This window comes from Saimiri boliviensis, chromosome 10, assembly GCF_048565385.1.
Source record: "Saimiri boliviensis isolate mSaiBol1 chromosome 10, mSaiBol1.pri, whole genome shotgun sequence".
Lineage (NCBI taxonomy): Eukaryota > Metazoa > Chordata > Mammalia > Primates > Cebidae > Saimiri > Saimiri boliviensis.
In genome coordinates, this window is record NC_133458.1 from 14,251,466 (window position 1) to 14,277,345 (window position 25,880).

General features: G+C 40.6%; 1 pseudogene; it reads left to right on the forward strand.

Annotated features, from left to right (window-relative positions):
• Positions 1–12,348: 12,348 nt before the first annotated feature.
• The window catches only part of LOC120365293 (bifunctional phosphoribosylaminoimidazole carboxylase/phosphoribosylaminoimidazole succinocarboxamide synthetase-like), a 28,005-nt pseudogene continuing 14,473 nt past the window's right edge, over positions 12,349–25,880 (forward strand).

Below are 25,880 nucleotides of genomic sequence, written 5' to 3' on the forward strand. Positions count from 1 at the left end.
TTTTTAAGGATGCCCCAACTCCCATCATCATGTCTGAGAGCTTTGGACAAGGGACCACATATGTTTTTATAGGTTATTAGCTCCAGTAACTATACTTTAGGGAAGTAATAATGGTCATTTTTAAGTTTTAAAGAAGTGGTGTGTTTTTGTTGGTTTCATTTGTTTTTGGAGTCTGCTCTGTTACCCAGGCTGGAGTGCGGTTGTGCAAACTCAGCTCACTGCAATCTCTGCCTCCTGCATTCAAGTGATTTTTCTGCATTAGCCTCCCAAATAGGTGGGACTACAAGTGTGTGCCACCAGGCCGGGCTAACTTTTGTATTTTTAATAGAGACGGTGTTTGACCATGTTGGCCAGGCTGGTCTTGAACTCCTGGTCTCAAGTGATCTACCTGCCTCAGCCTCCCAAAGTGCTGGGATTACAGGCATGAGCCCCAGTGGTCAGACTTAAAGATGACTCTACCTATATTTAAAATGATCCTGCCTATATTTCCTCCCGAGTGCCTTATAATTCCTGACTTGTTTGAAAATTAATATTCTGAAACAGTTTCAGAAAAAAATTAAAGCCTTAGTGGTTGGTCACACCAAATGGGACTGTCAGAGCTCCTGCTGTTCACAAATATTGTCAAAATGGTATAACAGGCACTACTAAAGGGATTAAAGTCACTCTTATTTGAATGAACTCTAGACATTTTAAGTTCTGTGTCACCTGCATAGAATCTTTGTTCTTTGTCTCTCCCTTGTGGCCACTTAGAAAATCTTACAGCTCCTGATCATCAACTGAAACACTGAAATTGTTCCCATCATGGCAAACACAATCTCTGCCCTGGTTTTAATTTAAAAGAGATATTAATATTACCCTTCCCGTGAAGCAGTTGACTGGTCAATATGCTCTCTACTTGTGTTATCCTTAAAAATTCCCCAAATCCATTTACTTTTAGTGTGAGGGAAACAAAATCACCTACTCTTTATTTTATAATATTGTACTAAAATAGACTTCGATTCTTGGCATACCCCAGAGTTTCACTTTCATCAATTAAATATATAAAGCTATAATTAACATCTCATTAAATTTATGACTTTCATAAAATAGATGATTATTAAAAGTATAAAAGCCAATAGCCTTCCCAGAATGAGATGTTTTTGGCCATAGCAATGTCTAGACTACAGAGAAATATCTATATTACCATTCTTCTCTTAGGCTCCCCTTTCTAAGAAAGAGATACACAGATTGGTAGGCTACTAGAGGTAGCCCACTCGATATTTGGACAAGCTTCTCCAACCTAATTCTCTGGGATATGCATAAATTAGTGGCCTTCCACTGGAGAAAAGAAAAATCAGCTTCCCCAGAGTTCTTCAGGTCACAGTACAGCTGCTTTTCATTTGGCTCATACCACTCGGAGAAGGACACTCGGTTGCCTCAGATCTCCTCCTAGGCTGCACTACATGCCTCCAGACCCTGCTTTGAAAAGAACCACAAAACAAAACAATACTCACAAAAGGACATTAGGAGCCAGAGACCACTTACCAAAAACTAAGTTAGGTCAGGATCCCTAGAATCAAGATGGTTAAGGCTAATAATAACTCTACCAAAAAAATATAAAAGAAAAAAAAAAAGGATATGAGGAAGCACAATAAAACCCAGTTGATCAGGATTTCATCCATCCCTGGCTCAATAATTGCTTCATCAAATGGAGTCATGACCAGGGAATTCTGACCCTACCCCTAAAACTGGAGTCTGGAGTCTCTCTAACCTCATGGGCTTTTACTTCTTTTGAATCTCTGAGCTCAAGTTTCCTATCAAGGCATGATCTAGGTAAGTTGCTGCTTTGGCCATGCTTTACAGCTAGAGAATGGGGGCCTTCATCTAGGTTGGAGTATATATATATATACATATATATATGTATATATATATATACTCATATATATACATATATATATGTATATATATATATATACTCATACAATAGTATGGTGATTGTATGCAGAATCATGCAGTGGTACCTCAATATTGTCACAGTGGAGATTTAACTACTCTACTGCTGCTAGGAAATTCATTTATGAATGTAGATGGGTGGGTGCCCTTAGAAGGATATGAGCCAATGTGTCCCTTTGATTATATGCAAATCCTACATTCAGTTGGAAAAGGACAAAACAACAAACAATGGCATCAGGGAATTGTCCACAGAGATATTCCATTTCTTTGTTGTTACACAAAACACTCCTGCGGTGAGCCGAGATCGCGCCATTGCACTCCAGCCTGGGTAACAAGAGCGAAACTCCGTCTCAAAAAAAAAAAAAAAAAAAAAAAAAAAAACACTCCACTGTCAATATTGGACAGATCAATGAGACAGAAAATCACCAAGAAAATCCAGGATTTGAACACATATCTGGACCAAGCAAACTTAATCAACATTTACAGAACTCTTAATCCCAAATCCACAGAATATACATTCTTCTCAGCACCACATCACACTTACTCTAAATTGACCACATAATTGGAAGTAAATCACTCCTCAGCAAATGCAAAAGAATGGAATCATAACAAACACTCCTTCAGACCATAGTGCAATCAAATTAGAACTCAGGATTAAGACACAAACTCGAAACTGCACAACTTCATGGAAAATGAACAACTGGCTCCTGAATGTCAACTGGATAAACAATGAAATGAAGGCAGAAATAAAGATGTTCTTCAAAACCAACAAGAACAAATACACAACATACCAGAATCTCTGGGACACATTTAAAGCAGTGTCTACAGAGAAATTCATAGCAACAAATGCCCACATGAGGAGCAAGGAAAGGTTTAAAATTGACACCCTATCATCAAAATTGAAAGAGTTAGAGAAGCAAGATCAAAAAACCTCAAAAGCTAGCAGAAGATAAGAAATAACTAAGATCAGAGCAGAACTGAAAAAGTTAGAGACACACACACACAAAAAAACCTTCAAAAAATAAACAAATCCAGGAGCTGGTTTTTTTAAAAGATCCACAAAATAGATAGACAACTAGCCAGACTAATAAAAAAGAAAAGAGAGAAGAATCAAATAGATTCAAAAAATGATAAAGGGGACATCACCACCAATTCCACAGAAATACAAACTACCATCAGAGATAACTACAAACAACTCTATGCACACAAACCAGTGAACCTGGAAGAAATAGATAAATTCCTGGACACATACAATCTCCCAAGATTAAACCAGGAAGAAGTTGAAACCCTGAATAGACTAATAACAAGGGCTGAAGTGGAGGCAGCAATTAATAGACTACCAACTAAAAAAAGCCCAGGTGAAGATGGGTTTACAGCCAAATTCTGCTAGACATACAGAGAGGAGCTGGTACCATTCCTTCTGAAACTTTTCCAAACATACAAAAAGAGGGAATCCTTGACAGCTCATTTTATGAGACCAACATCATACAGGCAAAGACACAACTAAAAAAGAAAACTTCAGGCCAATATGCATGATGAACATCAACACAAAAATCTTTGATAAAATACTGGCAAACAGAATGCAACAGCAAATCAAAAAGCTTATTCATCATGATCAAGTAGGCTTCATCTTCTTCACGCAAGACTGGTTCAACATACACAAGTCTATAAACATAATTCATCACATAAACAGAACCAAAAACAAAAACCACATGATTATCTCAACAGATGAAGAGAAGGCCTTCAACAAAATTCAACAGCCCTTTATGCTAAAAACCCTTAATAAACTAGGTATCAATGGAACATGTCACAGAATAATAAAAGCTATTTATGACAAACCCACAACCAAATCATACTGAAAGGGCAAAAACTGGAAACATTCCCTCTGAAATCTGGCACAAGACAAGGATGCCCTCTCTAATCACTCCTATTTAATATAGTATTGGAAGTTCTAGCCAGAGCAATCAGGCAAGAAGAAGAAGTAAAGGGTATTCAGTTGGGAAAAGAGGAAATTTAATTGTCTCTATTTGCAGATTACATGATTGTATATTTAGAACACCCCATCATCTCAGCCCAAAATCTCCTGAAACTGATAAGCAAATTTAGCAAAGTCTCATGATACAAAATCAATGTGCAGAAATCACAAACATTTCTATACACCAAAAACTGACAGAGAGCCAAATCAAAAGAGAACTCCCATTCACAAGTGCTACAAAGAGAATAAAATATCTAGGAATACAACTAACAAATGATGTGAAGGACCTTTTCAAGGAGAACTACAAACCACTGCTCATTGAAATAAGAGAGGACACAAACAGATGGAAAAACATTCCATGCTCATGGTTGGGAAGAATCAACATCGTGAAAATGGCCCTATTGCCCAAAGTAATTTATAGATTCAATGCTATCCCCATCAAGCTTCCAACGATCTTCTTCACAGAGCTGGAAGAAACCACTGCAAACTTCATATGGAACCAAGAGAGAGCCCACATAGGCAAAACAATCCTAAGCAAAAAGAACAATGCTGGAGGCATCGTGCTGCCTGACTTCAAACTATACTACAAGGCCACAGTAATCAAAACAGCATGATACTGGTACCAAAACAGAGATATAGACCAATGGAACAGAAAAGAGACCTGAGAAGCAACACCACACATCTACAATCATCTGATCTTTGACAAACCTGGGAAAAACAAGCAATGGGGCAAGGATTCCCTGCTTAATAAATGGTGCTGGGAAAACTGGCCAGCAATGTGCAGAAAGCAGAAACTGGACCCCTTCCTGACACCTTACATTAAAATTAACTCCAGATGGATTAAAGGTCTAAACATAAGACCTAACACCATAAAAACCCTAGAAGAAAACCTAGGCAAAACCATTCAGGATATAGGCATAGGAAAGGACTTCATGGCTAAAACACCAAAAGCAATGGCAACAAAAGCTGAAATAGAAAAATGGATCTAATTAAACTCCAGAGCTTCTGTACAGCAAAAGAAACAATCATCAGAGTGAACTGGCAACCAACAGAATGGGAAAAAAGTTTTGCAATCTACCCATCTGACAAAGGGCTAATATACAGAATCTACAAAAAATTAAAACAGATTTACAAGAAAGAAACAAACAAGCCTTTTCAAAAGTGGGTGAAGGATATGAACAGACACTTTACAAAAGAAGACATCTATGAGGCTAACAAACATATGATAAAATGCCCATCATCACTGGTCATTAAAGAAATGCAAATCAAAACCATACCGAGATACTATCTCACACCAGTTAGAATGGTGATCATTAAAAAATCTGGAGACAACTGATGCTGGAGATGATGTGGAGAAATAGGAACACTTTTACACTGTTGGTGGGAGTGCAAATTAGTGCAACCATTGTGGAAGACAGTGTGGTGATTCCTCAAGGACCTAGAAATAGAAATACCATTTGACCCAGCAATCCCATTACTGGCTATATACCCAAGGAATCATAAATTGTTCTATTATACAGACACTTGCATACGTATATTCATTGCAGCACTGTTTACAATAGCAAAGACCTGGAACCAACCCAAATGTACATCAACAATAGACTGGATAAAGAAAATGTGGCACATATACACTATGCAATACTACACAACCATAAAAAACAATGAGTTTGTGGTCTTCACAGGGACATGGATGAATCTGGAAACCATCGTTCTCAACAAACTGACACAGGAACAGAAAATCAGACCCCACATAGTATCACTCATAGGCGAGTGTTGAACAATTAGAACGCATGGACACAGGGAGGGGAGCATCACACACTGCAGCCAGTTGCGGGGGACTAGGGAAGGGACAGTGGGGGGTGGGGAGGGATAACATGGGGAGAAATATCAGATATAGGTAATGGGGGAAGGCAGCAAATCACCTTGCCATGTATGTACCTATGCAACAGTCCTGCATGATCTGCACATGTACCCAAGAACATAAAGTAAAAAAAAAAATGATACATATATATATATATAAAAAATTATCAATTTGTGGAGAATTTATTTTTAAAAATTAGTTTTCCAGGGAGGAGGAGGCAAAGCAAGATAGTGGAATAGAAGGCTCCACTGATAGTCTGTTCTACCACCACAAGAACACCAGGTTAACAACTGTCTACACAGAAATAAATACCTTCATACCAACCAAAAATCAGGTGAGCACTCATAGTACATACCTGGTTTTAACTTCTTATTACTGTAAGAGGCACTGAAGAGATAGAAAAAACAGTCCTAAATCAAGGTTGCCACCCCTCCCGCACCTTTCTGCCATGGTGGCATGGTGTGGAGAATGTCTCCAGGTGCTGGGGAAGGAAGAACACAGCAATTGTGAGGCATTGAACTCAGTGCTGTCTTATTAGAACAGAAAGGAAAACTGGACCAAATTCAGCTGACACCCACCCACTGAGGGAGCCTTTAAACCAGCCCTCGCTGGAGGAGAATCACTGATCCCAACAATTAGAACTTGAGTGCCTGCAAACCTTACCACCAAGGGCTATAACACTCTGTGTCTCCAAGTAAACTTGAAAGGCAATTTGAGCCATAAAGATGGAAACTCTTAGGCAAGTCCTGGTGCTGAACTAGGCCCAGAGACAGTGAACTGGGACTGTGTGTGGCATACAGAGACACTAGCTGGGGCAGCTAAGAGAGTGCTGGCTTCAACCCTCCCATAAACCCAGGCTGCACAAATTACGGCTCCAAAAGAACCCCCTTTCTTCCACTTGAGAAGAGGAAAAGGAAGAGTGGAAAGGACTTCGTCATGCATCTAGGATACCAGCTCAGCTCAGCCACAGAAAAACAGGGCACCAGTCAGAGTCACGACACCCACATTATAGGCCCTAGCTCCCAGATGACATTTCTAGAGACACCCTGGTCCAGAAGGGAACCTGCTGCCTTGAATAAAAGGACCCAATCCTGGCAGCATGTATTGCCTGCTAATTGAAGAACTCCTGGGCCCTGAATAACCAGCAGCAATACTCAAGTGCTACACAAGGGCCTTGGGTAGCCCTCTGAGACTTGCTGGCTTCAGGTGAGATGCAGGATATTATCAGCTGTGGTGGTTCTGGGACAAAACTCCTGTTTGAGAAAAGTAGAGGAAACAGTAAAGGGAACTTTGTGTTGCACCTTAGGTACCAGCATGGCCACAGAAGGGTAAAGAACCAAGCAGGCTCCTGGGGTCCCCAGTTCCAGGACTTGACTCTGGGACAGCATTTCTGGACCTTCCCTGGGCCAGAGGTGTATCCACTTCCTTGAGAAAGGAGTCCCAGGACAGGTAGCATTTATGGTAAGTTGACTTAAGAGATCTTGGGCTTTAAGGGAACATTGGTGGTAGCCTGGAAATACTCCTTGTGGCCTGGGTGGCAGTGGCTATAGGGTGAGGCTCTTCTGCCTTTGGAAAGGGGAGGGAAGAGTGGGAAGGACTGCATCTGATGGTTAGAGTTCCAGTTCAGTGGCAATACAACAGAACACCAGGTAGACTTCTAAGGGGTTTTGCTCTAGTCCCTGACTCCCAGATGGCACTTCTGGACCCACCCAGGGCTTAGGGGAACTTGCTGCCCTGAAGGGAAAGGCATAGGCCTGACTGGCTTTGCCACCTGCTGTAGAGTCTCATGTCCTTGAGGTAATACAGGGAGTAGCTAAGGAGTGGTGGCAGCAGGCCTTGGGTGAGACCCAGTAAGCACTGTGCTGCCTTCAAGTCTAACACAGCACAGTTATAGAGGTGGTTGCCAAAAGGGTGCTTGTGTCACTCCGCCCCCAGCTTTAGGTAGCACAGAACAGAGAGAGAGAAATTCTGTATGTTTGGGAGAAAACAAGAAAAGAGAATAAGAATCTCTGCCTGGTAATCCAGAGAATTCTCCTGGATCTTCTCTGAGACCATCAACGTGGTACTTGTGCAAGTCTGCAAGAACCACAGTGTTACTGGGCTTGAGATACCCTTCTAAAGCAGATACAGCTTAGATCACAAGACTCAAATCCTTTCAAGCATCTGGAAAGCCTTCCTAAAAAAGACAGCTGCAAGCAAACCCAGACAGTGAAGACTACAATAAATACCTAACTCCGCAATGCCCAGATAATGAAGAACATCTACTAGCATCAGCACCATCCAGGAAAACATGACCTCGCCAAACAAGCTAAAGAAGGCACCCAAGACCAATCCTGGAGAAACAGAGATATGTAACCTTTCAAACACAGAAATCAAAATAGCTGTGTTGAGAAAACTCAAAGAAACTCAAAACAGCACAGAGAAGGAATTCGGAATTCTAACAGATAAATTTAACAAAGAGATTGAAATAATTAAAAAGAATCAAGCAGAAATTCTGGAGCTAAGAAATGCAAATGACATACTGAAGAATGCATCAGAGTCCTTTAATAGCAGAATTGAGCAAGCAGAGGAAAGAATTAATAAGCTTGAAGTCAGGCTATCTTGAAAAAACAAGACCCATTGACCTGTTGCCTACAAGAAACGCACTTCACCTATGAAGACACACATAGGCTGAAAATAAGGGGATTGAAAGAGATATTCTATGCCAATGGACACCAAAAGAAAAAAAAGAGCAGAATTCACTATACTTATATCAGATAAAATAGATTTCCAGACAAAAACTATAAGAAGAGACAAAGAAAGACACTAGATAATAATAAAGGGCTTAATTCAGCAAGAGGATGTAACAATTTTAAATATGTATGCACCCAACACTGGAGAACCCAGATATACCAAGCAAATATTATTAGAGCTAAAGAGAGAGGTCGGCTCCATTGCAATAATAGCTAGAGACTTCAACACCCTACTTTTAGCATCAGACAGATAGATCTTCCAGACAGAAATAAACAAAGAAACATCAGATTTAATCTGCACTTTAGACCAAATGAACCTAATAGGTATTTACAGAAGATTTCATCTAAGAGCTACAGAGTACACTTTCTTCTCCTCAAATCAGGGGTCCCCAAACTTTTTACACAGGGGGCCAGTTCACTGTCCCTAAGACCATTGGAGGGCTGGACTATGCAAGGTTTGACACCCTTCACAGCCAGTGCTGCTGCCTCCACTATCCCAGACAGCAGTATACAGTGTCACAGGCCCAGCACTGCCTCCAGTGCTGTCTACAGGGATGGCGGTGATCAGCCTGTGACACTGTGTATACAGCGTCCTGGACATCTGCAGCAGCAGTGGGCCTCTTCTGTGGGAAGCCCACTGCTGTATGTTTCCCCTATTATAAGACACCTCCTAAAAATAAGACAACCCCCATCTTTAGGGGGTAAAATTAATATAAGACAGGGTCTTATAACAGGGGAAACACGGTGTGTAGTAATGTGGGGGAAGACTTTTGGGCAAAGGGAAGTTACAGGGGCCATTATGTTGTTGTACATTTGGGGGAGTATGGGGGCCGTTGTACTGTGTAGTAATGGTTATAGTGCTTTGCCTTTCTTCCTACTTCTACTGTTATTTCACACTGCTTCCAGTGATGTGGGGCGCCACAGTTGCAGACTGGATGTGCGTCATATGACGCACTTCCGGAGCCGTGACGTGTGCGTCCCATGTCACCGGAAGTAGTACCATACATGAGCGACGTTGCGCTTTGTGGCGCCACCACATACAGTACTCCAGGAGCACAGGATGCAGATGCTCCTGGAGTAAATTGAAAATTGAAATGGTGTCAAGCATCTTCTCATCATAATAGAATAAAACTAGAAATTAATAACAATAGGAATATTGGAAGCTATACAAATACATACAAATTAAACAATGTGTTCCTGAATGACCAGAGGGTCAATAAACAAATTAAGAAGGAACTTCAAAAAAATTCTTAAAACAAATGATAATGGAAAGCAACATACCAAAACTTACATAGCAAAAAAAAAAGAACATATTTTAAATAAACAATCAAATGGTGCATCTTAAAGAATAGAAAAACAAGAGTTCAGCAAACCCAAAATTAGTAGAGTGGGTAACCCCCCATATAGGCAGAGAAGAAGGAGAACTAAGCAGAATCCTGGTACAATTAAGGCCTGAAGAATATCTCAGTGTATAGCATTACTACTCAGTTATTTCCTTTTATATAATCCTTTATATAATCATATATTAGTTTATAGAATTAGGGCTTGGAGAATATCTCAGTTTATAGCATTTCTGCTTATTTCCCTTTCTAGTTATTTCTCTTTATATAATCCTCTCTATATAATATTAGATCATAGAATGAGTGCCTAAAGAATATCTTACCACTCAGTTATTTCCATATATATATATATATATATATATATATATATATATATATATCTTAGTTTAGTTCATAATCAGAGGAACGCCTAGAGTAGACACAGTGCAGAGAATGAATTAAGGAATAAGCAGCTTATAGTCAGAGGAATGTCTGGAGCAGACACAGTGCAGAGCATGATTTAAGGGAAAAACAGTTATACCAGGACAAGAATCCATGGCCCAGGTGGCAACGTTCAGTATCATAATGATACCCACTGTATGGCAGGCTTGGGGCAAGAGCCACTCCTCCTGATAGAGGAGTTGTAGGACCTTGCTCTAGTTCTTGAGGAATGCTGCCCTCAGACTGGAAATCCCTCGAGCATCCAAGGGCTCAAAACCCCTCTGGATAATCATACCTCAGTGACTGTTAACTTTATCAGCTCTTGTTACTGTGCTGCTCATAAAGCATCCTTCTATAGAACTCATTGGAAGCTGCCAGCAGGCGGCAGTAGACCTGTCAGCTCTGTCACTGCTGTGTGACTTAAAGCATCCTCCCATAAATCTTCTTAGAAGTAGCATGCCCGTAGATAGAGGTATTGCACACTGCACCCTTTTCACTGTGCATGACCCACCTCCTAGCCTAGGTGACCTAATGGGGGTGGACCCCTTGTTTTATTGCTCATGACCCTCTAACTATCCTTAAATATGACTTCACTCACTACCCTGCCCCCTAACCTATACACAATAAATACACAGGCTTCTGGACATTCGGGGCCTTGCCTGACTCCGTTTATAGCTGGTGTGGCCCCCTAGAGCCCAGCTGCATTTTCTCTGTACTTCTGTGTCCTGTGTCTTTATTTCTCAGATCCTGTGCCACAGCACAGCATAAGGGACACCCCATGACCCTGTGGGGCCCTCGGCTCTACAAGTAGAAAAGAAATAATAAAGATTAGACCAGAAATAAATGAAATCAAAATTAAAAAATAAAAAAGATCAATGAAAAAAATGTTGGCTTTTTGAAAAGTTAAACAAAATTGACAAACCTTTAGCCAGACTAAAAAAAAAAAAGAGAGAAGATACAAATATAGGGAATTAAAAATTTAAATAGAAGACATTGCAATGGACACTGCAGAAATCTAAAGGATAATTAATTGGAACATCTAAAGGAAATGAACAAATTCTTAGATATATACAACCTTCCAAGATTCAACCAGGATGCAGTCCAAAACCTGAACAGCCCAATAACAACTAATGAGATTGAAGTCATAATAAAAAGTCTCCCAGTAAATAAAAACCTGGGACTTGATGGCTTCACTGCTGAATACTACCAAACATCTAAATTAAAGAAGAATAATACCATTCCTACTGAAACTATTCCAGAAAATAGAGGAAGTGGGAATACTTTCAAACTCATTCTATGAAGCTGGTATTATCATGATACCAAAACCAGACAAAGACATATCAAAAAAGAATCTCAAAGCTGAACCTCAGGAAAGGAGGATCCCCTCTCAGCTGCTCATGCATGGGGCCCTGGCCTTTCCCCTGGGAACAGATAGCTCATTCAACTGCTTTCTTACAGCCACCCGCTATATCTATGGGCATGTGGTGCTGGCTGGCCATGAGTGTTTGATATTGGATCACACTAGCCTAGCCTATTTGTGGTCAATGTGCTGTGCTGGCTGCTAGAGGACCAGAATGGAAAAATTAAGTTGAACTCAGAAATGCACAAGTTGGGCCCTATTTTATCAAAAAGTAACTTACAGTGGAACAGGACAGACCTTCTGGTGAGTAAGCTGAAGGTCTTTTGCTGTCACTCACTCACAGATGTGAATGTCAAGAAGACAATGGAAGTTGTTACAGAAGATAGAGGATTGCTGATTGGCAAGCAGGCCTGGTTTTCACCTTCTAACTTCTAACCAAAATTCTAACTGTTTATCTCAGTTTCCAGAAAACAAGTTTCTTAAATGCTTTGGACTTGGCATCTTAGATAACAGATGCCATAAAGGCCTCTTCCCAGTCCCTGGGCTGACAAACTACCACATCCGCAGAGCTCCGTCCCAGTTTGAGTCCATGCTGCACACAAGGGAAGAAATGTAGAAAAGAAGTGGCTGGAAAAACTCATATCAGACTCTTCCTACATGGTTCCAGTCCCCCAGGAAGAGATTCCCATCTATGTATCTGTGCACAAAAAAAAAAAAAAGTCCTAAAAATGATCAAAGTAATCACCAGGGGCAGCTCTCAGGCCTACCTTATATCATTGGCACAAGAACTGGTCAAATCGGGAAGTGACAGCTCTTTGTCCCTTCATGATTGGACTCCCTCCTCTGTCTGTTTCGCTGAATCTCCCATCACCATTAAGATCAGTGCAGGTATAGAATGATGAAGGAAGACAGGAAAGTGTCAGATTGGGGAAATGGTGTACTGACTATCTTCAATGGCATCCCAGGAACCCCACTTCCTCAGGAAGTCCGCTTTTATTAGTCCATTCTCACACTGCTATAAAGAAAAGCCCCTTAGACTGGGTAATTTATAAAGGAAAGAGGTTTAATTGACTCACAGTTCTGCATGGCTGGGGAGGCCACAGGAAACTTTCAATCATGGCAGAAGGCAAAGGGGAAGCAGGCACTTTTTTCACAAGGCGGCGAGAGGAAGAAGTTAAGTACAAGCAGAGGAAAAACTGCCACTTTTAAAACCAGCAGGCCTAGGGATACTCACTCACTATCATAAGAACAGCATGGAGGAAACCACTCCTACATTCCCATCACCTCCCATCAGGTTCCTCCTTGGATTAAAATTTAAGATGAGCTTTGGGTGGAGACACAGAACCCAACCATATAAACCATTCTTTCTCATAAACTTTTAAGAAGATGGAGACTAAGAATTCCAAGTGAGGTGTGGGAGGACTGAGTCAGGGCAGTCTGGATGGGTTCAGATGTACACAGGAGATTCACTAGCACTGGAAGGGACTATGGGAATTCTGCACCAAGGTGGAGCCATGGGGATGGGAAGATCTCAACCTTCCCCATGGCTCTTATCAGATAACAGAAATTCCTGGATGAGTACTGGACCCTACTTCCCTGAAGGACAAACGGCAGAAGTTACCAGATAACAGAAATTCCTGGGTGAGTACTGGACCTTACTTCCCTGAAGGACAAATGGCAGAAGTTTGTACTTGATGCTGTCGCTGCTAAATTGAAGGTAAAGCATTCTTCCTCCACCCCTCATTTAAGTTAACTTTTGACATTTTTCATAGCACTTTTACTTCTGCTTTCAATAATTTTTTGGATTCTCTCAAAAGTCTTTCCAGGCATACAGAGCAGGTATCACTTTCATTTGACAGGCAAGGAACGTAGTCACAGAAAGGCCTTTGGTTGTTGTAAACAGTGAATGTACTGCAGAATACGAAGCCACTAGCAGAACTTGCCACATAACAATGCTCAAAAAACATGTTTCTTTTATCCCCTCTTCCTCTTTGACCCTTTATCAAAGTCTTTCTAACGATTGCTCTTTCCTGTAGCATCTGAAATGTTATCTCACTGTTGTTCAAGCTTCAACTGCAACCTAGATATAGGAATCACTTTCACAGTCACAAATTTGGGATGGAGACTCTGACTGCTCTGAGACCTGTAGGAAATAACAGGGGCATAGTCAGTGTCTTTGATTCAATATTTACCTTAGGGCTCATTTGGATTAAATCAAAGGAAAAAAAAAAAAACCAAATCTCTGTAGAAAACCAGGAATAGGCCGGGCACGGTGGCTCAAGCCTGTAATCCCAGCACTTTGGGAGGCTGAGGCGGGTGGATCACGAGGTCAAGAGATCGAGACCGTCCTGGTCAACATGGTGAAACCCCGTCTCTACTAAAAATACACAAAATTAGCTGGGCATGGTGGCGCGTGCCTGTAATCCCAGCTACTCAGGAGGCTGAGGCAGAATTGCCTGTACCCAGGAGGCGGAGGTTGCAGTGAGCCGAGATCACACCATTGCACTCCAGCCTGGGTGACAAGAGCGAAACTCCATCTCAAAAAAAAAAAAAAAAAAGAAAAAAAGAAAACCAGGAATAATGATGAACAGAGAGGGGTAACCTGGAGAAAGTGAATATATGGGAGCAATCCTCCACTCCTTCAAATGAGACCCATCACTCTCAGATGCTCCTTCTCCTAGCTCTGCTTGGGGACAAGGCCAACCCTATCCTGTCTGGCCTTGAACACACACATGCATGTACAGGTACACATACACATACACATACACACACAGATTTAATCATCCCCAGCACAACTCCCTTCACCCACTCTTGGTGGTTGCTTACTGTGGCAGGTGCTGATCGGTTGCTGTGTGGATAACCTAAGCCCATCGGGAACTTACTTCCTCTCCCACCTGTGGTGACTGACATGCCAGTACATCTTGGACAGAACAAAGAAGTCTATTAGTTCTTCTTTGTTCTGTTCAAGATGTACTGGGGAGAGCGGGTCAGGGCCTCCTCTACATTGCTGTGCCTCTCGGCTATACACTGGGCCCCACGTCCATCATCATCCGGAGGGCTGTGTTGGCTCCATATTTCAAGCTGGATGAGTGGTGGATTCAGGTTCGGGCTGGACTCAGATGCAAGGCAAATTTGGAAGTGGGAGTGGGTTGGTTGTGTGAGGGTAGGGGCTGAGTGATGGAAAGAAGGAAAGGGAGCCTTGAAGGCTGATAGTGGGCTGGGTGATATGGACACAGGATCCTTAGAGCCCTGAGAGAAAGATGGAAAAGGAACAGGGATTTGCATTTCATTCCACAGGAAAAAAAAAAAAAAAGACTTTGTTAATCACCATGTTATCTCTCAATGTGGTCAAAGTGCTACGATTTAAACACAGAAGATATGGTGTGGGGCAGGCTAAATTGAAGGTAAAGCATTATTTCCCTGACCACCCCTCCCCACCATTTAAGTTAACTTTTGACATTTTTCATAGCACTTTTACTTCTGGTTCAATAATTTTTTGGAATTGCTCAGAAACTCCAGGCATACAGTGCAGGTATCACCTTCATTTAACCTTTATTCCCAGGTCAGACATCTCTGGAGAAGGGGAAGAAAATCCAGCTCCCTGGGGAGAGGTGGCCATAGACACCATCGCCCTGACCACGCCAACAGCAAACCTCCAGGCAGTGGAGGACCCCGAGCCCGTGCTCTGCCTTTGGGAGAAGGTAACGCAGGCTGTGACCAGGCTGGCAGCCAAACCATTCCCTTTCCACCATCCAGAAAGCATTGTCGCCAATGTGCATATCTCAGTTGGTGGGTGCCTTTGGGGAATGCTCTGAAAATGTATTTTCCAATTGAACAAACATAATTGAATTACAATGCATAATGCTGCTGGGATCAGTGGGCGAAATGGTGCATAACAACACAGGATCTTGTAAATCATGTTCATGGGCAAACAGGTGACTTATCATTTAAATTTTCTAGAAAAGATGAGTCACAAGATAGTAAGAATGGGGGGAAAAATAAGTCCAGAATCTTCCTGTGTGGCCTCATGGAAGAATTTAATGGGGTCAGAGTTGGCAATAGGAAGTGGCCAGATGTAGGGGTAGGGAAATTCTCAATAGCTTTGAGTAGAGAAAGAGATTTTGTTTGTTCTTGAGAAAATGTAGATCTCTAGAAAAAAAAAAATGAGTAAGCCCATTTACCATTCTCAGGCTCTCAGAAAGATTCCATAAAACGAATGAAGACTAAATTGGAGAGGTGAGAATATTACACTCTCCCCTTCGAGTCCCAAATCCAGACACAGGACATCCTGGTACACCACTCACATAAACATGGGGATAAAATGAATGATGACACTCTCAGTCACTCACATTCTATGTACATGTATTCGTCAAGGTCAAGTGCAGATGAGGCACTGAAACAATGTCTAGGAAACTAGAAAGGAGAATTCACTGAGGGGTAAAGTCAGGTGCTCTTTTGATTCATCTTGGATTACTCAAAGTATCCTAGGTCTCTGGGGATGGGGGGGGGGAGATGTAAATCTACAAAGTACATCATTTATCACCTCATCTCTTCTTCCCTACTGCTTTCTCCAGGTCTCTTGCATTCTGGATATCCCATCACATGCCAGCTGCCAGCAGGGCCAAGACTCCTTGTGAAAAACATAAGGTCTGCTGGTATGTGGGCTGTTGTCCAAGACCTGGGCCACAATCAGCAGCAAGTCAGATGGCAGTTCTATCCCCGGAGGCTGTCTACAACCTCAGGTCAATCTATGTGCGTGGGACAGTTCTGGGAATCCCGAGGCCTCTGGCCCACCCCACTCTGATACCTGAACGTCAGAAGCAGAGGATGAAAATACACCTGGACAAAGAAGCCCCCCTGAAGAAAAGGACTATGTGGACAACTCTAGAAACATATCTTCAGGTACTGAGCAGAAGTAGGAGATGATGGGGACTGTCAGACCCCACAGTTGTACAGTATGATCACTTCAACCCCATGGTTTTTGTGTTCCTGGTGATCCCAAGAGCCCTACAACTCCTTCCCACCTCCACCAGCTGTGGGGGTGCACCCTATCCCCTGGACATGGGAAACTGAGCTGCATGGTAGTGTGTCTCTGTGGCTTAGGTTTTACACATCTAAAATGGCTAATGAGTAGATCATGAAACATGTCCCTCTCCTCTCTTCTACCTCAGAACTCTGAGGAAATAAATGAAAACGAGTGATCACAGTGAAAGGAAAACCCTAACAACACAGGTCTGGTAATACAATCATGTGGTAGAATGTCAGCTTCGCCAAACACTTGTTTCTCCTGAGCTATTATTATAGCTCGGCAGATGATGACATCACCTCATTTAAAAAAAATGCATTTAAAAATCCATATATTTGGAACAAAAGCACGTTTCTTGACTTTTGCTCTCTCTTTATAATTCCAAAGAGCCTGAGATTACTTTCAGACTATACCATTTTCCTTATTAAAACATAATCTGTCTGAAGATCTGCATCAGACAGTCATAGTGTCAGCCAGAAGTCTGACATCCAATCTCATTTCAAAGCCCCTGGAAATGGATTCTCTTCACTGCCTTCTACATAGACATCCACTGCTCCAGGGTCTGAGACTTGAGTCCACACCAGGCAAACACCTCCCTGACTCCTCATACTTCATTCATATCCCCATGGTCAAAGTTAAGTCCTCAGCACCTCTCACCTGGACTGTTCCAGTAACCTCCTCACTAGTTTCCCTACCTCTAGTCACAATCCCAATTGACCTGTCTCCCAGAATGCTGCCAAATTAACTGTAAATTTCAGCTTAAAACCTTTCAGTAAATTCCTGTTGCCTTCAGGTAGAATGCCAGATTCCTCATCAGCTGGCTCTGCCTTCTCCTCCTGCCTAAAGTTTCAGGTTCCCACCTTTGTACTCCTTCTCCAGCAAATCCAAACTGATGATAGTTTTCAGAACATTTCACCACAGTTCATGTTTCTGTGCATTTACAAATGCAACCCTTTCTTCCTGAAATGGTTTTTCTTTCTTTCTATTACAGGAAAACACCTGTTCATCTTTGCCCCTTGTCCCACACCCCAAAAGAAAAAGAAAGAAAGAAATACCTGATACTGGATAATTTACAATGAAAAGAAACTTAATTGGCTTATGATTCTGCAGATGGTACAGTGAGCATCTCTTCAGCCTCTGATGAGGCCTCAGGAAGGTTTTATTTATGGCAGAAGTCAAAGTGGGAGCAGAAGAATGTCTCACATGGCAGAGCAAGAGCTCTTGCTCTGCCATGTGAGACATTCAATCATTTATAAATATGTGTAGTGGGGGAACTGCTACACATATTTATAAATGACCAGATCTCCTGAAGACTCACTCACTATGGTGAGAATAGCACCAAGCCATGAGCAATCCATCCCCATGACCCAAACACCTCCCATCAGGCCCTGCTTCCAACATTGGGGATTGTAATTCAATGTGAGAGTTGGTGGGGACATATATTCAAACTATATCACTCTGCTTCAAGTTGGAGTGTCTTCCTGGAAATTAAAGCTTTAATGTAATGGACAGACTTCATGAAGATATATTTCATAAAGGTATTGAGTTGGGAGAGTGTACTGATTTATGTATTTACCTTCAAAGCACTCTTTTGAATAACTCTCTCAGCATAGAAGACTACATACATCTACCTCACCTCTACAGATGGGAGCAGCCTCACAGCCAACTGAACATCCCGTGTTGTTTCTTTGAGAAACAAACAACTTGTTGAGAGTTAGAAGTCTGCTGTTCTAGAAAATTTGGTGTTGATGTCAGAAAGATAGACCAAGGCAAGAAAATGCAATAAATGTTGGCTTGAGCCACTCAAATGGCTGCTTTTTGGTCAAGAACATGTGCGAGGATCTTCTGTGTTGAAGGATCGATGCCATCACAAATCCGTGATGAATGGGTATTACTAAGCCAAATGGTCATAATTAATTCTCAGCAACATGTGAAGAAAACTAAATTTCAAACTGAAAAACTAATAAGTGATAGAGTAAGAATGTGAAACACATCATTGAATTCCAGATGCAGTGTCCTTAACTGAGAGAACACAGCGTCATAGCTATTCTTTCTGTAATTGCAAGAGCCCAAGATATGCTTAAAGTGGAAAAAAAAGAAACATAAATGGACTTTTCTTTAGTGGCTTTTTTTGCTTTTTCATCTGTTCTACGAATCTTTATTCTGAGAGCTGCCTTTACTTTTTCTCTGATTGAAATGGAGCTGAAAACCAAGGGACCCCAGCATTCTGATCATCAGAGTAGGTGTGCCTATGGATGGCCAGTCTTAGCACTCTGTGCCCTGGATCCCATGACTTAACTATGGATATTCAAATGACCTAAGTGTGACCAGTCAGTGTCCAGATAAGTGACAAAGGTATTAATAAAGAATTTCTTTCTTTCTGAGATCATGGTTTCTATGAACCATTGAAGCCTGGAATTTCTTTTCAATACTATCTTCACACAAAGAAAGCTTGATGGACAGTAAGTACCATTACCCCCTAACTCCCACCCCCACCACACACACGTAAATAAATGATAAATCAAAGGTAAAGAGTGATACCCCTAGGGATATTGTTAAAGAATCTAGATAACAAGCCCATTCAAAAGTGGGCAAAGGATATGAACAGACACTTTACAAGAAGACATATATGAGGTCAACAAACATATGAAAAAATGCTCATCATCACTGATCATTAGAGAAATGCAAATCAAAACTACATTGAGATACTATCTCATGCCAGTTAGAATGGCGATCATTTAAAAATCTGGAGACAACAGATGCTGGAAAGGATGTGGAGAAAGAGGAACACTTTTACACTGTTGGTGGGAGTGTAAACTAGTTCAACCATTGTGGAAGACAGTGTGGCGATTCCTCAAGGGTCTAGAAACAGAAATTCCACTTGACCCAGCAATCCCATTACTGGGTATATATCCCAAGGATTATAAATCGTTCTATTATAAGGACACATGCACAGGAATGTTCATTGCAGCACGTTTTACAATAGCAAAGACTTGGAACCAAACCAAATGCCCATCGATGATGGACTGAACAGGGAAAATGTGGCACATATACACCATGGAATACTATGCAGCCATCGAAAACTATGAGTTCGTGTCCTTTCTATGAACCTGGAAACCATCATTCTTAGCAATCTGACACAAGAGCAGAAAATCAAACACCACATGTTCTCACTCACAGGAGGGTGATGAACAATGAGAACCCACGGACATAGAGAGGGGAGCATCACACACTGAGGTCTGTAGGAGGAAACTAGGGAAGGGACAGCAGGGGGTGGGGAGTTGGGGCAGGATAACATGGTGAGAAATGCCAGATACAGGTGATGGGGAGAAAGGCAGCAAACCACGTTGCCATGTATGTACCTTTGCAACAATCTTGCATGTTCTTCATGTGTACCCCCAAACCTAAAATGCAATAAAATGTATAATTTTAAAAAAAGAAGAGCCTGTAATCCCAGCACTTTGGGAGGCTGAGGCAGGTAGATCACGAGGTCAAGAGATCGAGACCATCCTGGTCAACAAGGTGAAACCCCATCTCTACTAAAAACACAAAAATTAGCTGGGCATGGTGCTGCGTGCCTGTAGTCCCAGCTACTTGGGAGGCTGAGGCAGGAGAATTGCCTGAACCCAGGAGGCAGAGGTTGCGGTGAGCTGAGATCACGCCATTGCACTCCAGCCTGGATAACAAGAGTGAAACTCCTTCTCAAAAAAAAAAATAATAATAATAGAGGAAGAAGAAACTAGATATAGTACTATAGATGATTAAAGCTCCAGGTCAACACCTAGAATTTTATTTCCGTAACCAATAAATTGTTTTTTGTTTGTTGGTTTGTTTTGTTTTGCTTCTACCTGTTTCAGTTGAGTTTCTATCACCTGTCATCAGAAAATTCCAACTAATCAGAAAATTCCAACTAAAATATCTTCCCTTCCTCAAGTCCTCTCAAGCTTGCTGTTAGAGTGGTGTGACATCTGTCTTTTCTCACAGATTTGCCCTGGAACAGACCCTCTTGGTTTTATGTCTGTGTCATCTACTCATGATGGGTGGCCACAGCTCAACAGGAGTCAGAACAGTGATGATATAAGCTGGTTGCCAGTTTACTGCTGATGGCAAAGATGGCCAATGGTTACTGAGGCCCCTGGCCCTAGAACTCAATGATTCCAAGACTGTACACTCTCCTCCTTTTAAAGGTGCCTTTGGAAATGTAGTTTAAACCCAAAAAAAATCCAGGTTTTATTTCCAGCTTTCAGAAGACAGGGGCTTGGTTAGAAAGACTGACTAATGGTTCTTTGTCTCCTCAATTTAAAGATAATTTCTTCAAGAAAACTATGCACACTGTTTACCTGCAGTCAGACCACCCATGCTTCATTTAATACTTCTCATCTCATTTACAGTTAATGTTAATTTGATATTCTCTTACCCCACTAGGCAATATGTTTCATGATGGCTGATGTCTATAGTTCTCAGACAGGTATCCCCAATACCTATCACAGTACGTGACACATCAAAAGCTTTCCATAGGTATTCAGGGACTGAATAAAATTTTACAAGACTGATAAAGGACTTCCAGCTCCTGTCCCTGTTTAATATCCTACAGAGGCCTGTGATATTTACTGAAATCAAAGAAATTCTTTTATTATTCTAGAAGAAAGTTGCACTATGACTTTAATATCTCCCCTTTTCTATCTTGTAACCGCCTATAAAACTTTAGGTCTTACTGGTCATCAGATTGTGTAAGAGGAAATTTTGCAATGGTCTTTTTCCCCCTTTTATATATGCAAGAATCAGTACTTACGAGAATATTTTTAGCAATATTTTTGTGGAAGACGATGATGAAAACTTTCAAGGGAAATAATTAGCTTTTAATTAAATTTCTTGGCTCTTGACATTGTATGGTCCTTATCTTCACTTCTTACCATGCTTGTTTCTTCTCTCTCCTCACTTGAACGTCAGCCAATATTATTTTTGGAGACACTCTTCTCTGAATTATCATCCCGCCTTGTCCTGCTTTGTGTCACTACATTCTGGATCAAGGGCATTCCTCTAAACTGGAAGATCCCCAAGCCTCTTTATATAACTCGAGTCTTTTCCTGACTCACCTGAAGATGGCACCCTAAACACGGTCTCCAGCCTCTTCAACTTAACCCTACGTTACTAGAAAGGCAGATCTTTTCTAAAACTCTAACACAACATTAACAAAACAGAAGGCAGGCTCCTCCTAAAAGATCCAGAGAGATGGTATCACCTGGTAAAAGAAAACCAAGAACCCGCCCAGAGCAAAGTGCTGCAAAGAACAAGAATGGCCACAAGAGGTCTTGCGAGTCCAGAGGGAGCAGATTGGGGGAACAGATAAGTCTCAGGAATGTAAGGATAATATATTCCTAGCATGTCTATTTGTTCTCTGAATTGACAGATCACAAGAATAAAAAAACCTTTATGTTCATGCCAAAAAATAAATTGAAAAAAATCCAAGTCCTGATGATGGTTAAACATTAGCAGCACAGTAAAGTAGAAAGAAACCTCCTACAAGAAGTAGTATATCTACCAGGAACTTTTGTCAAGCATTACACTCAGTTCTAAAAAGTCAGATGCATTCATGTTAAATTCATAAACAAGAGAGGAATGTTCACTCTCAGTGTTACCCTCCACATAGTCATAGAGGTTCTTATCAGTGCTTTAAGACAAGAAAAAATAAACTGGATGGAAATAAATAAAAGTCATAATATTCAGAAAATATGATCCTTTATAATTTGAGGGTGGATCTAATAGACTTAGTTAATGAATTGGATGTGATAGGGACAGGTGAAGAAAGATAAATGATAGTACCTAGGCTTTAGGCTTGAACTGTCTGTGTTTTTCAGAACTGTAACTGAGATAATGGAAAATGAGGGTATGGGATTTAGAGAAAATTTCAGCTAGACAGTTTGATATATGAGTCTAGACTTTTAGAGGCTTGGGGTATAGAATTAAGAGAAGATATTAGATAGGCAGTTTAATATATAAGTCTAGACTTTAGAGCAGAGGTCAGGTCTGTAAAAATAAATTTAGAAGTCATCAGAAAATAGATAGTATTCAGAGCTTTAGGCCAAACTGAATTGCTCAGGACATTGAGAATAATGCAAACCAACATTTTGAGGCAAAGAGAGAAAGAGATTTGGAAAACTAGCCCTGTAAGATAAGAGGAAAGCCCAAGTTTATTATAGGATCATAGAACTGTGGGAGAGAATTTTTGTTGTTGTTGTTGTTAGGGGAAGAAGAGCAAGATGTCAACAGTTATATGTTGTTGAATGCCTATAGGGAAATCATATAAATAAATATGAAAAATAACCATGAGATCTATCCATATGTGATCTATTGGTAACCTTGATGAGGTACATAGCAGATGAGTTAGAAACCCAGCTAGAGTAGTTTGAGTAGATCAGGGAAATAAGGAATTTGAGAAATCTCTTTCAAAATGCTTTTGATACATTGTTCTTGGTAAGGAAGCAGAGAAATCAAGGGATAACCAAAGGGATAAAGGACCCAGAGAAGAGCTTATTTTTTAAGGTGATGAGATACTAGAGAGTATTTTTACATAAATGTAAATAATCTAGTACAGAGATAGAGATTACAACTTATGTGTTGGAAAGAGGGGGAAGTAAATTAAATTTAATATTATACGAAATTATAAAGTAGTTTGGAAGGAAAATCAGTTGAATAAAACACGATCGATAAGTCAGCCTGGCAAACTAATTTTCTATCAGCTCATTTGGATTTGAAGTTTGTTCTATGCTAGATTTTTAAGACTTATATGTAAAAACTACATATTCTTCTTTTAAATAAATTTGATTAGCTCAGAGTATTTTGGTGTTTTTGTTTGTTTTATTTTGAGACAGGCTCTCACTCTGTCACCAAGGCTGGAGTGCAGTGGTGTGACGACAGACCACTGCAGCCTCAACCTCCCAGGCTTCAGTGATCCTCCTACCTCAGCCTCCTGAGTAGCTAGGACCACAGGCGCATGTCACCATGCCTGGCCAGTTTTTGTATGTTTGGTAAAGATAGTATTTCACCATGTTTCTCAGGCTGGTCTCAAACTCCTGAGCTCAAGCAAGCCATGAACCTGCCTTGGCCTCCCAAAGTACTGGGATTACAAGCACAAACCACCACACCCAGCCTGAGGTGACTTTAACTAGCAAAATATCTGGGTTTTTCCCTCAGTAATGGCACCTTACTTCCAAATATGTCTTTGGCATCCGGGATGCACCAATATTAACAAAAGGCTTTTATTAATAACTCATAGTTCAAAACCTTCTGTGGACAACAAAGTATAGATTTGACTAGAATAATACAGACTACCTCTCTGTTCTCAATTCACTTGACTCAGTTTAATTTTAGCCAGAGAAGGGGGCATTTTTCATTTTCTTTTTCTGTTTTGGCTGCTCGGCATTTGGATTCTAATTCTGTAAGGGGATCTCTAAAACAATCGAAGTCTTAGTGGAAGATAGGCCCTTCTTCACAGTGCACTAGCTAAAAATACCAAATACATATATTCCTTCCCCTCACCACTGTAGCTAGAGTGTAGTCAGTTCAAGTCCCTGAGGCCAATGACTCTTCTGCAGATGACACTAGCAAGGTGTGAGTGTATGGAATCAACTCTGCTGGTGGCATCTGTTGGCCAGTGGCCACAGCAATAGCATCATAACCAATTCTGGTAGCATAGTTTTGACTATTTCTAAACATCCGGATCCCAGTTCCTAGTGTATTCAGGCTTGGTTCTCCACATACTCTACCAACTATGAGAGCAATCAGATCACATCTAATAAACTCCTACCTTGCAAGGTTAACCAAGGCCTCCTTTTTTTTGTTGATTGCCAACCAAGATCCCTGAGTGATATACCAGATATAACACACCTGCAGTATCATCAGGACAACCCAACAGCCTTTTCCCCCAAGAATTCCACCCAGTTCTTGAAATTTCTGGAAGTCCAAATAGTACCTCCATTTTACCCTTTGTATTACATTCTACTTAGCTCACAATGATCTAATTTTTTTTTCAAAGTTAAATATCCATTTATTGTGAAGATAAAGGTGTCTGTGTTGTGACCCCTGCATGCTGTGAAAAAGTACCATGTCTAACTAATGTTAGTATGAAAAAATTCACTGAGGGGGTAGAAACTCATGAAATATTAATTGTTGAATTCAAGAGTGAGAATCAGTTTTAGATTCTCATATTTTTGGAACATTTCAAAGGACTTAATATTTTGGTTAAAAAAAGAAATGTATATATTCTACAATAATGATAAACATATCACTTTGCTACAATTCATCTTGGATTTTTCTCTCCTTTCTTACTGCTTCAGCATTGCCATTTTGCTTTGGTCTTCATGCTGTGGCTCATCTTCCTTCTAAGATTTCAGACTAAACATTCCATTCCTTTACCTTTCGAAAAAAAAAAAGTGGTTGTGAATGTGTTTCTTTTATAGTAAGTACTGAAAAACTATAAACTTTAAGCTGAAAGGACAATACTTCTTTCAAAACCCTTCCTTTAACAAATAATTTTTCAGAGCGTTAAAAAGACCATGAAGAGACAGTCTGTTTTCCCCAGCCATTGACGGTATGATGAATGGCACATCCTGAGAGTGAATGGAAGAGCCACTTTATAAAGTTTAAAGAACAAATATTCAGGCTTAATTATGGACCTCACACTAACCAGAGATATCAGGCATTTTAACTGAATGACAATGGACCAAACTAATTCTATAAAGTGACAAGGGCAAACACTGAGGACCTCCACTGTGAAATATCTTGCAGTGAAAGCTTGGAAGGCAGTCAGACTTGCCTCAACATAAAAGCCAAACTCTTTTAGAAAATAAATTATCAGACATGACTTATTTTTATGTGAGAATAGTTCTGTTAAAAATAAATTTTAGATTTTTTTCTTGAATACAAATATTGATTTACTAATATGACTTGTCTTTTTTCATTCTCTAGATAACAATGATTTCATAAGAAGAGACAAATGGAACTCAGAATAAGCAATCATAGACAACAACCATAGAATAATTTCAATAATTTTTGCATTTGCACACAAAAAATGAGTTATTAAAAGCATAGCCCACTTCAAGTTGTAATTCAAAAACATAAAATAATTTGACTTCAATAGGCAAAGCAAATGACACTTGGAAATTTCTAACGTACTTACAGAAAGTCAAAGAAAAATGTCTGACTGATAGTAAATAAAACTATTATTGATTCAAA